We start from the raw sequence: 13,146 nt of genomic DNA, 5'->3' as shown, positions 1-13,146 counted from the left end.
AACTATAACAACTTCTAAGGTATGAGTTTTTTAAAATTTTGTTGATTTATTTAAAATCAAGTCTGTCTGAGTGAAGGAAATGTATGTTATATTATTTTTATATATTATTATTTATTTCCAGTCAGTTAGATTAAGTTAGTTTCACCTGTGAGACTTACAGTAACTAGTGATTATGAAACATGTCATGTCTCATGTTTCACTTGTAAGACTCACATTTTAATGCTTCATTATTTGAGATGAAACATCACAGTCAAAGGAATAAAGTGTGTGTTTGGTCATAGTTTGGTTATAAAATCCTATAACACCAAACAACCAAAAAGAAAGTCAAACTGGGTGGCATTTAGAGGATAAAAGTTGTTTCATTTAGTCGTCTTCGTTAGCATTCAGCATAGGAACAATTAACAGAACCAGTCTGTTTCCATCATCTTTCAGTATTTCCATTACAGTTAGTTTTGTAGTTCAGTCATTTTGAGACTAGACTGTTTGTCTGAGTTTATAGCCTACCATGCTATTATACTGACATTTCTCTGTGTGCAATGACTGAGCTAAAAAAAACAAAAAACAAAGGTGCAGCAGTTCAATTGGCAAAATGAGGTTCAACTCCGGGTTTCTCGACTGATTAAATTATCTGCAGTCCTAAATGAGACCTAATCAGGAAATCAGTATTTTCCGTGGCCACTTTGTCAATAGTGTGGAAGAAAATCTTTCCACCAACTTCGAGGCTAGTTGAGGAAATATCTAAGTAGATTTAGCAGAAGGGAAGCAGTGAATAAATGAATGAATAAATGCAAGAAGATGTGACCACAAGAGCAAACGCCTTGTCACTGCAGTAATTTGAAGCTCACCACTATAGCTGCCATAAAGCAACTAATAATGCATGGTTAGCTCTGTCTTATGGGAAAACACACAGTCTGAGCATATATTTCTGTATGGTTGGCTGATTCTGCTTGTTAGAATAATTTACTGCATGTATTATATAAAAATCATGTTTATTGAAACAGGAAGTATAATATGCTGGTTATATGAGGAAGGACAACTGCCATCCACTTTAAATTAGTGGTTTTGGTGCTCTTGTTGTTTTTTTGCTTGTTTGTTTGTTTTAGGCATTTTCATACAAAAACACCTCCTTAGTTGGAGTATGAACCTGTCGATGCACCCTTACGATGGGTCCTATAAACATAAATAATGGCTCCTGTCAGTCTCTATGTGTAAATCTGCTCCTGAACACATCTTCACACCTGCTCCTCTTTTCCTGTCTTACTTTCCTCCTACAACCTCTCAGCCATCTTTATTTCCTCCTCTGCGTCTCTATCCTCCTCCATCGCTGCCTCGTTGCTTTCTACCGCCTTCATTTTCCCGCCTGAAGCCGTATGAAAATGAATGAGGCTATATTTCATAATTACAGTAAAAAAATAATACATTGTCTCTCACTCCTATCTTTTCTGCACTCAAATTTTAATGAAGCTCCCGCGGAGGGAAACACACGGTCTAAAGAGAAAGATGATTTTTTTTAATTGCTTCTATGTGGATATATTTGAAGTGACACTTCTGGTTTTGGTTGAACAGACATCGCTGATACTTTCTTGCTTCTCCTGAAGCTGGAGCTTTATGTCACACGCACCCAAAGGTAATGCTCATATATGTATGCCTCCAGGAGAGGCTTTACCTCATCTCTTCATCCTCACTTTCTCTTTTAGCCTTTCGCTTTCATGCATCCTCACTTCTTCTCCTCAACTCCTTTCCCACTCTGCTCCGATTCCTCTCCTCTTCCACCCCCCACCTTCTTCTCCTAAGGCTATAAAGCTATATTTCATGATGACAGCTAAAATAATTACTCTTTTTTTGTGTCAGTCCCATAGGGTGACAATGCCTCCCCCCCCTTACAACCATGAAACACACATCTTTCATTAAAACTAATATTAAGTCATAATTCTAGAGAGCTGAACAATTAATTGAAATTTATCAAAATCACAACATGGCCGACTGCAATTTTCAAATCTCAGGAGGTGCAATATTTGTTAAAAAGCAACATGTGTGTCAAAATACCATTTTTAAATGAAATATTTTGTCTTGGCCCACACATCTTATTCTTTGTTTGGTACAGTTTGGTTCAGACATAATCATTTTAATGTTCTTCAATGAAAATGAGAATAATAATGTAAAATGATCACTGCCTTTAATATCGCAAATCACATCGCAATTGCAATATCTGTCAAAATAATTGCAAATAGATCATTCAGCTATTATTGTAGCATTCTGCAGTTTATTGAGGAACTGTTAAGATGGAGGAGAGCCATCCATGCAGGAAACAGAAGAAAAGGCAGAGGTTTGGGGTCGAAATTCACAACATGACGTCACACAAATGGGTCATGTAGTCACATGCCCACACCTCCGCACAATCCTTCAGGAAGCACCACATAGCCGGATTTGGCGTGAATGAAGCCTCACACAGGAGAAATGGGCCTTGGTTGGGGTGTGTGGGTGTGTGTGTGTGTAGGTGGGTGTGTTTTGCCAAAGGCTGCCTGGCCTATAAATCCAGTGCCATAATTCTTTCCATTCATAAACACACATCCATCTCAATACACACACACACACACTCTTAATGTGCACCATTGCAGCACCTGATGAATGGGCCCATGTGAGCATGTATGACAGAGAGCAAGAGAGGCAGCCAAGCACACCAACACACAAACAAGCAAACATCTATTACGCTTTTTTTAATAATATGTCTGTATGTTTATGTGTAAACAGCAGAGAGGAGCTATTTATACCCACACACAGCAACAACAAAAAAATCAATTACCTGAAAAAAAACTGTGCACTATGAATAATGCACCATCATTACTTTTACCTTTAATTTATGTTTTCCTGATGTAAATTTGCATGATTAATGCAGCTTTCAGAAGTGGAGCCAGTAGACTAAAAGGTGAATTTGAATGGCGAAGAGGGAAGTCTAGTCAAATAAAAATGATAAACATGAAGCGTGTTGACAACAATGATAAAAGGCTTCTGGGAGCTGTAGTTCAACAGAAAATTCATGAGCAAATATTTTGACAATTGATTCTTCACTTCACTCATTTTAACAGCTACTCCAACTATTTGGCTGCTTGCCTCTTTTTTTACATTTAATGGGGTTATTGACAGCTAGTTTCTTAGGTAACTGAACAATCTGAAGTAAAATGACTTGGTGATGTGATTTTAATAGCAGGTATAGTAGTTCTTTAGCATATGTGACAATATTCACATATGATAAATTCAGTTGAAAGGAAAGTACACGAGGAGGTGCATTTCACATATGTATCATGAGAAATATTATGATTCATGAGTGCTTTTCCTGTGAGATATAGTATCCTGAAAGAAACCGACCCAGAGATACATTATTAAAACACACCAGAGGAAAAGAGGTTTGTAAAAAAAAAAAAAAAAAGGGTCAGGACTTCAAAATTCTCCACCAGCTACATCTTTACTTATCCTCTGAACCTTTTTCCTCATGGAGCCACAGTCTAACCTCACACCGATCTCTCACAAAATAACATGCATCCTTCTCCCCTGCTGCTCTCTGCCCATCATCTTCTCAGTGAATTTATGTTTCCTGTTACTCATGATCTTTGATCTGTTATCTGTTTTGGCCCCAGGGTTGATATCAAGAAATTACACTCAAATCTTATTTCATCTGGGCTCACCCGGGCTCAAATTGCCATTAAATCTTATTTTCCCTTCCCCTGGTGGCCTCTAACCAAGTTTACTAGCCTACTACCAGGAAGGAGAAGGGTTTTCCAAAACCTTAACCCCGAAAGCCAAGTACACAACAGCTGCACACAGACTACTGAAAACAAAGTGGAATGTGCTTGAATGTATCAGTAGTGTCCTGAAATAACTTTGGTTTTACTTGTTTGTTTCTTCCTATTTAGCACTGACCTCATATTGGACTGTTACTGATAAACTGTAAATTCCTACTTGGATTAGTAGACTTTTGGAGAGTGTCGGTCTCTTTTAAGAAATCTCTTCAAAAAATGACCTAAAGGGTGATGTTTACAATGTTGTATTAAACATACAAATCAACACAGCTGCAAACAGGAGTAATTGTAGATACACAGTGTCTGCAGGACCTGGGGTGATGTGTTATCACTTACTGGCACAATGGATCTTGCCCCCTCAGCCACATTTAGAAACGCTCTTTAAATCTTATTTCAGCCGCGTTGGTTGATGATAACTGGGTTTGTCCCTTCCAGGGAACGCTCAGAGAGTTCCTGGAAAGACACAACAGCATTGTACGATCAGTATTATTACTGGGCAGTGATGTATTGTTTTGTACTAATGTTTTCTTTCAGCTGTCAATACTGCAAGACTTGCTTGGTAATCAGTTTTAGAATCCTGCTGTCAAACAGCTCCCAAGTGCAAACTACTGCAGTCACATCCCAGTGTGGTTCCTTCACTTAAGGATAGTGGTTTGAGTAAATCTGCTCCGTCACCACAATATGGAAAATGCCAACCCTGTTTCCCAGATTTGACTGAGTGAACAATAACAGAAATACTTGCAGGGAAGTGAATTAAACAGAGCTGTCTTTGTCCTGGCCTTCAACTGAGGCCACCGAACAGAAAAGTTAGTTTCCTGCTTTGACATGCAGCCACAGTGGACTTGTTGTTTTTTGTTGGGTTTTTTTTGGGTGGGGGGGCTACTCAGCATAGTAATTACTGAGGGGAACCCCAAAACACAAAGACCAGAGGGAGAGGGAGAGAGAGAGAGAGTGACTGAATGAGACACTGAGAAGAGAGAGAGAGGGAGTCCATGAGTCCACAGAAGAGAAAGAAAGTGCAGGAGCGTGTAACCAGGATAACTCGCTGTTTCCTGTTGCTGCTGAACCCGATCACCTTCATAGAACTGCACTGCTCAGAATAAATCATTGCTCTTCTATGCAGGAAAAAGAAAAAAGACAGTCTCAGGGCTGCAATTAAGATATTTTTTCTCTCTCATTGATTCATCTTTTGGGCTATAAAACATTAGAAGACAGTGGTAGTGTTATTAAATGTGTTGTTTTGTCTGAAAAACACAAACATATTCAATTTACTATAATATGAACACAAAAAAGCAGTAAATTGTCTCTTTTTTTTACGTGAACAATAAGTGTTATCAAAATAGTTGCACATTAATTTTCTTTTGAATGACTAAGTTATTATATCAACTAACTGCTGCAGCTCTATATTCTCAATTTAGCATGGAGCATCACAGAGGTTGAAAAAATATTTGACTTTACATGAGTTAAAGGAACAACTGCATAATGGAAAAATAGCAATAGCTCCTAGCAAGAGTTCTGCATCCAAAATAAAATCTCACATAAAAGTAAACAGAGCACAAGCAAGAAAATGAACTTTAGTATCGAAAGTGAATCCACAGAGGAGAACTGGTTCATTTTGGGAGATGTAAACTTTTTGATGTGTGTATAAGAAGTATTTTAATGCTGCTACAGTCTGACTACTTCATTATATATCTTGGTAGATAAACTATAAAACAACATGTTTTGCAAGTAAAATCTTAATCTAGAAGATAACTGGTAAGAAGTAGAGGAAGAAGTACATCATCTCCCACAATGGAAATACTACAGTTCAGCATAAACTGTGCAGTAATTGTAAATGTACTCAATATATTAGTTTCCTTTGCACAGGGCAGGTTTGCAGTGGGCAGGTACACCTCCTGAGTATATTCTGAGAGTTCTGTTTCTATGTTTTTCCAGCTCTTCTTCCAAGAGTCCAAAAAGGGCTGCATTGTTTTTCTGCCACCGGCATCACTGGTGGCAAAATGCTCAGCTTGCTAGTACACACACACACACACACACACACACACACACACACACACACACACACACACACACACACACACACACACACACACACACACACACACACACACACACACACACACACACACACACACACACACACACACACACACACACACACACACACACACACACACACACACAGCCAGCAGAGCCTCAGATCTTGCTAAGTGGCAGCTTGTACTTCTGTCTGTGATTGGCGAGTAGGAAAAGTGAAAAGAGAGAGTAAGCTAGTTTACAGGGCTTTAAGAAGCCTTTTGGTGTGTGTGTGTGTGTCCACATGTTGAACGTGTGTGTTTGTGTTTGTGTGTGTGTGTGTGTGTGTGTGTGTGTGTGTGTGTGTGTGTGTGTGTGTGTGTGTGTGTGTGTGTATGTGAGTGAGTGAGTGAGTGAGTGAGTGAGTGAGTGAGTGAGTGAGTGAGTGAGTGAGTGAGTGAGTGAGAGAGAGAGAGAGAGAGAGAGAGAGAGAGAGAGAGAGAGTGAGAGAGAGAGAGTTACTTGGCCAAGCCAGTGGAAAATGTGCGAGCCAGAGACGATGACGTCGGCAGAGTGGAGAAGAACAAACTACTTCCTGAGAACCTATTCAACACTTTTGACTAAACTCTCCTCTCCCTCTCTCCCTCTTTTACTCTGCCTTTCACTGGCTCCGGCTCTGACTGCTTTTAACTTGCTGAGATCTGAAGTAGAGCTTATTAAAGAAACATGATTCCCCCACACAGTTTGCCATGCAAAACCAATGCATGACACAAGTCTTTTTCCTCAACATTTCCTTTGCTTCTGTTTCTTCTACAGTCCATAAAATAATGAGGACAGCCTTTTTCACATAATTAAATTACATTTTACGACTCTTGACTGCTGAATTATATGACACAACACAATTTTACCCCACTAAAGTTAAAGCTTCTACATCTTCTGGAGGTAACTTCTGAAGAAAAAAAAAAAGAGGCTTGCTACTTATAGACGAGACAATACATAAAAATATAAAAATATAATCAGCTGAGAATGAATACACTGACAGCTACACTCTTACTGTACCTCCTCTGAGCTGTCACAAACATTATTACGCTCCTGCTGCGAGAACACACACATACTCGCACACACACACACATACACACAAACAGAGATGTATATAACTTATTATTTGCATGCTGCTATTATTGCCTATCCTCAATCCAGATGCTCCCCCCACTCAGGACTCTGTAATGTCTGTTCAGCCCTGCAGCAGCACAAACACACACATACTAGGTCAGGTAATTAACAGTCTGTAGATCTAAGCTCGCTTTAATCTAATCAAACCACCCAGCTTCAATTTCCCCCATGGGTTTGCACAGCATTTTTACAACAAACACACACGCACACTTTTTCATCTTCCGTTCCCTTTTTTTTTTTTTTTTTTTTGCCTCCCTCGCTTCCTTTATCTCAACTAAGCATGGACCACACACACAAACAGACACACACCTGTTTTTCAAAAGAATCTGTCACGTGATCATCTGGGTTGTTTTGGGGTTTTTTTACACATGACTGACGGTTTACATGCTTTTATTTGTAATCACATTATAAGATTCCTGTTGGGTGTAATCAAATCTCTTCAGTGTTCATAACTCAACATGATTGTTTTTTTGTGTTTGGCCTGGGTAAAAAAAATATTTGAGATAGTTTATTTTGGATTATTGAAAAATTGTATTGAAACCTGAAATTTCAAAACTAGGCATCCGAATTTGAAGATATGCAGACAAGTTAAAATGCACTAATATAGATAACAGCTCAGTATTAAAAAAAACACAATGCTGACTGTGTGTCCTACCCCTAACAGACCCAGTATTAGAAAATTCCCTTAACATGCAGTAAATGTGTCAGTTCTGTAAAGTTTACTGGGAGCACATCTGCCTGACAAACATCACAACAAACAAACCTACAAGCAGACAATCCAAATGTATTCATGTCCAAGTACATTTTCAGCCATTTCCAAGCCCATAGAAGGAATTATGAGGCAAAAAAAGTATTTATCTGTCTTTACTCATTCTGAGTCGAGTCTCATCCTGTGTCACAAATGCTATTTTAAAGTCAAATAATCTGTTTTGAGCAAATTAAAGCAGCAAACATCTGGCCAGTCCAAATGATCTCTGTATCAATAAATTGCTAAAATACTTCAGATTATTTTATTCAATGTTGTAAGTCTGATTAGACATGAACTGGACAAAATACAAAAATTGGCAATGTAGAGTACTTCCAGTAATACTCATAAGTACAAACCATTAACAGCATTGTGGTCATTTATAAGTTCAAGCTGAAACACTGAGACCTGCACAGGAAATCCTTAACTGTAAAATAATAGGAGGTAAAAAGACATTTGCAGCCATACAGAGAAACCACAGGTAACCTCGCTATGTAAGACCCCAGACTGTCCAAGTGTATCTGTGCACTCTCAGTGTGCTGTGATTCAAACCTAAATTTGACGCTGTTGCACTCCAGCAGCCAACAATTTCGTCATTAGTGAGATTTTTTTATGCTACTGCAGTTCCTCTTATTATTATTTCTACAGCAGTGACATGAGTTATTCATCTGTAAAGTTTCAGCGTGTGTGTGTCGCGCCGAGAGTAGACGGCTGCAGACGGCTGCCTGCAGGGATGCCTCTTACAGAGAGAGAGAGAGAGAGATGGAGAGCACTGTGGTTGGAAGGAGGAAGGAAAGTGGGTAAAACATTTCTGCAACTTGGTACTTGGTTTAGCCCTCAGGAGACTGCACTGATCAAAAACACAGAAACCACTCTCCACTCTCTAATACACACACACACACACACACACATTGTCAGACACAGAGTAACACAGGGACAAGTGGTTCCTTCTTTGCTCTTGGACAAATTTTCTGGCTCATTGGGTCCTTTTAGAAATGGCGGGCAGCAGCTGTTACAAGGCTCTGCCTGTAGCTAGAACGACAATGAGACCCATAAAATAATAAGTCTATTTATTGTCCTGTTTTCTTTTGGCTCGTGTCCATTTGCGCTTCATATAACCTGGAAATTGTGTCCCTGAACAAACCTCTGTAACAAACCGTTGATTCTTTCCACTAATTCTGAACACATTTTGATATTTTCTAACAGCTCAGGAGCCACCAGTCATTTAACACCTTACACACATGGGACACAAAGTCAGCTGTCATTACCAGCTTGAAAAAAAGAAAGCAATAAAGGGATTTGAGGTTTCTTTGGGACAAAGATTCTAAAAGGCATTTGCATGAGTTAATTTGTGAGAGCTGTCGCCTGCTTAATTGATGCCTGAAGTGGCCATCTCAGCTAATTCCACTGAGCAGTTCAGTGTCTCACGGCTTTGTCAGTGTTTCTCATATCTGCTGCACCTTCGGTAGTTTAGGATGGTTGGAGGATGGTCTAACAATAATCTGTTAGCTGTGAGGTACAGAATATTACTTCTGTTAGGAAAAGAATGATTTTGAGAAAGTTGGTGACAAATCTTCCCCCAAAGATCGGATAATAAGAAATTCTGATATTTCTGCTCAAGAGAGAGACAATATATTGTATACATTTAATAAATGGCCACAGATCATGGATTCAACAAATTTTGTCCTGCAATGAAAATAATAACTTTAAAATAAGGTTTTGGTTACAATTACGCAAATATTAGAATATAAAGACAAAATAAAATAATTTAAATAGAATATAAAGATTTGGAGGAAAGCAATGTTAGATACATGCACTTAAATTTACAACTATCTGCCACCAAAGACAAAATGCATTAAAGTCAGTTATTTCATCAAGGAGTAGATAAATTACAAGCATATATATTCATTGGGGGGGGTCACCAAAAAGTGCCAGAAGCCATCGGTGTAGTTATCAAATTTGCCACAAGGTAGCGTCTGCCTGCAGCTTGGAGAAAGTAAAATTGGGACTGAAAAGGAGAAGAAACACATGAGGCTCTGGACAGTGACAAAAGATAACTGAATAATAAGTGTATCGTATCACAAGGAGAGATTAGAAAGCTACTAGTAAAAGAATTAAAACTGCTTTTTTATTTTTTAAATAATTATTTTATGTGAGCCAACATATAATCTCTGCATCTTACAGTGTGTGTGTGTGTGTGTGTGTGTGTGTGTGTGTGTGTGTGTGTGTGTGTGTGTGTGTGTGTGTGTGTGTGTGTGTGTGTGTGTGTGTGTGTGTGTGTGTGTGTGTGTGTCACTCTGCGACATCATGGCTTTATAAGGAGAGGAGACAGTTTTATCTGAGTCAGTACAAAGAACAGATACAGTGTACAGAGGCTTAATAATGAACTGGAATGTCTGGAAAGTTAAACACAGACGATGACAGTGAAGTCCAGTTTAGCAACATTTTAACTTTAACCAGAAATGTCACTCTTGACTTGAATGAATAATTTAATATGAAGCACAATGATGATCCTACTACAGTATCCTCACATGTGGATGTCTGTCTTCTGCACTGTTTCTTTATACTGCACCAATATTTTCTTATTCTCACTTCAATCTTTAATGACAGTTAAAGTGAAATAACATATGGATCACCAGATACCAAAAATAAAATCAGGGTTGTTATGTTCTGTTTGAAAGGAAAAGCCACATTTTGTTTTGTGAAGATGTTAAAACGATGCTACCAGTCCTGTAACACAGACCAGTCACAGTCAATGAATTAAATACAATGTTTTTTAGAGGATTGAGTCAAAATCGTCTATATTCAGAGTCCTCAAGCATATTAAACATGACTTGTTGGTGTGTTAATCTGCACAAAACTGAATAAAACAATCATTCGTCCTATTTATGTCTTCTGCTGAGCTACATGTAGTCACATGAGTGGTAATGGATGTTGGGGAATATCAAATCTCAGGGCTCAGCCGGGATACGTTTCATTTTTATATGATTATGTTCATGACATTACAAGAGATATTACACAATGGAGCGAGACAGGATGAGAGGGGGACAGCACGCGCGCCACAAGAGGAAGACGCAAACCCATAATCCAGACGGGTGGCACAGCACAGAAGTACAAACACAGCAGTGTGACATGGCACAGCTAGTCATGATTTCATTACAGCGTAGACAGGAAGGCAATGACTGATGATATAAGTCCAGACAGCTAGCAATCACCAACCTTATGAATATCCACACACACACACACCGGGGTCCTGAACATTAGCATTATGGTCTTAAAAGACAAACTCAAAAGAAAGGGGGGGAAACTGCATCTTAAAATGTTTTAACTGCAGTCACTGTGCAGCTGTGAATACATTTTACACTGCAGGACGTCCATAGAGAGCTCATTATATCATTTCTTCCTGTTGCTGCATTGATGAAGTGTATTTCCATAAGCTTGCAAAGGTAGACAGACAACAAACTATTCCTAAACACTGAAACAGGCACAGCTACATTCAGGCTTTTGGGTCACGTTGATACAATCTTAGTCACATTTTGAGAAGAGGGTTTTTTTTGGAGAAGCTTTGGGATCACAAGTTCAATGAGAATGACCGTATGACATACTGTAAAGTCACATGAGGATGCTCCATTTAGAGTTTGACCTTTCCAGTCTCTTCCCTCATCTCTTCTCTGACTACTGAAGCTATCTTAGTGTACTGTATATCTAGTGTACAAGAACAAAGATCAGGGCCACTGACTAACCAGCATAAGATCCTGCAGGATGACAAAGATTTATGAAAGAGGAACTCTGTAGTGATTGAGGACTGTACTTCCATAAAGTTTGTGGACTTGCAAGTAGCCAAATGTTCCAAATAAAAGCAGCAGAAGCTGAGATATCCTGATTTTTACTTGATAGAACTTGCCAAGCTTCAAAAACATCTGTCATAAAAAAGCCTGGGAAATGCCCACATCTTTTCAACTCTAAACGCTTCTAAAAACGCTGGTGGAAACGTGATCCAACAAAAATCTTACATGAATACAAGACACTTTACATACTGGGGTGTATGAGCAAAATATATAACAAAAATATTCACATATAAGAAGTTTGAATTTTAAATAATTGTTGATTGATTCCTGTGTTTATTTTTTTGCTCCTGCCATGAACACGTCTGACCAATGAGTGGATTGAATGTTCTCACGTGGCTTTTAGTGAAGCATTTAGGTTCGCTTTTTTTTTTTTATTCTGTGTGAAAAGGAACTGAATTGAGGGGAAAACTCAAAAGACGAGATCAAACACACAATAAAATGTCCTCAGAAGGCTCCTCCAGAACCACAGACGGCATCAGTATGATCTGGATGTGTCAAAATCAGCAGGGGCCCCTTTAATACCATATTTAAATCCACTTGTCACAATCAGACACATGAAGTGCTGCAATACATTTGCCTCTAAAGGAATGACATCTTATTCACTGTCACTCACTGTGCTGTATGCTGGACACCTGAGACAATGATCCACCACAAACACCTGCAGGATTCTAGTGTCAACTGGTTAGGTGACAGGCTGATCTACAAACAGCTCACTCACTTTCATCCCAACACAAACATAAACCCTTCTTTCTTTCTTTCTTTCTTCTTCCTCTGCAGCTTTTATAACATCTGTCACCACAGACCCGCTCAGAACAAAGCGCATCCCCCGAGACAGAGCTGAGAGACGGGAGCTGAGTTAACATTGCATTGTCAGAACGCAAGCGCAGGCTGTATAGAGCACTATGTTCACACACACACACACACACACACATACACACACACTAGAGATCAGAGTGCCAGAGCTGTCACTGAGGTCAGTCGGGAGACGTGCGATATCTTGACAGAGCTGAAGTGTTCACTGACACAGCAACACACACAACACACAGCGGAGCCTCACAGTCTGTCCCTGTGTGTGTCCATATGTGTGTGTGTGTGTGTTCTTTCCACTTGAAGTAATGTCCTCCTGTATTAGAGCATTTGATACTTAAGTCTATTTTAATGATTTCAAAGGTATGTAAGTGCACTGTAGAGCTGCAACTGACAATTATTTCAATTTTTGATTGATCTGTCAATTACTTTTTGTAATTAATTGATTAGTTTTTTTGTCATTTAAATGTGAAAATGGTGACATCTTCAATAATTGTTTCCCAATATCTGATGCAACCTAAAATGTCAGTTTTTTTCCTGATTAAAAGCCTGCATGATATTCAGATAACTGTCATAAAGGACCAAAGAAACCAGACAATATTCACTTTTAAGAAGCTCGAACCAAAGACTTTTTGGGCATTTTTCTCAAAAAAAACAAAACTCAAACCAATTAATCAACTATTAAAATAATTGCAATTGATGAAACAACTAATCATTGCAGCTCTGGTGCATTGTACATACTGAACATTTTGACATATGC

Source organism: Scomber scombrus, chromosome 24, assembly GCF_963691925.1.
Source record: "Scomber scombrus chromosome 24, fScoSco1.1, whole genome shotgun sequence".
NCBI classification, from domain to species: Eukaryota; Metazoa; Chordata; class Actinopteri; order Scombriformes; family Scombridae; genus Scomber; species Scomber scombrus.
The sequence above is the reverse complement of the archived record's forward strand: the minus strand, read 5'-3'. Positions refer to the sequence as shown.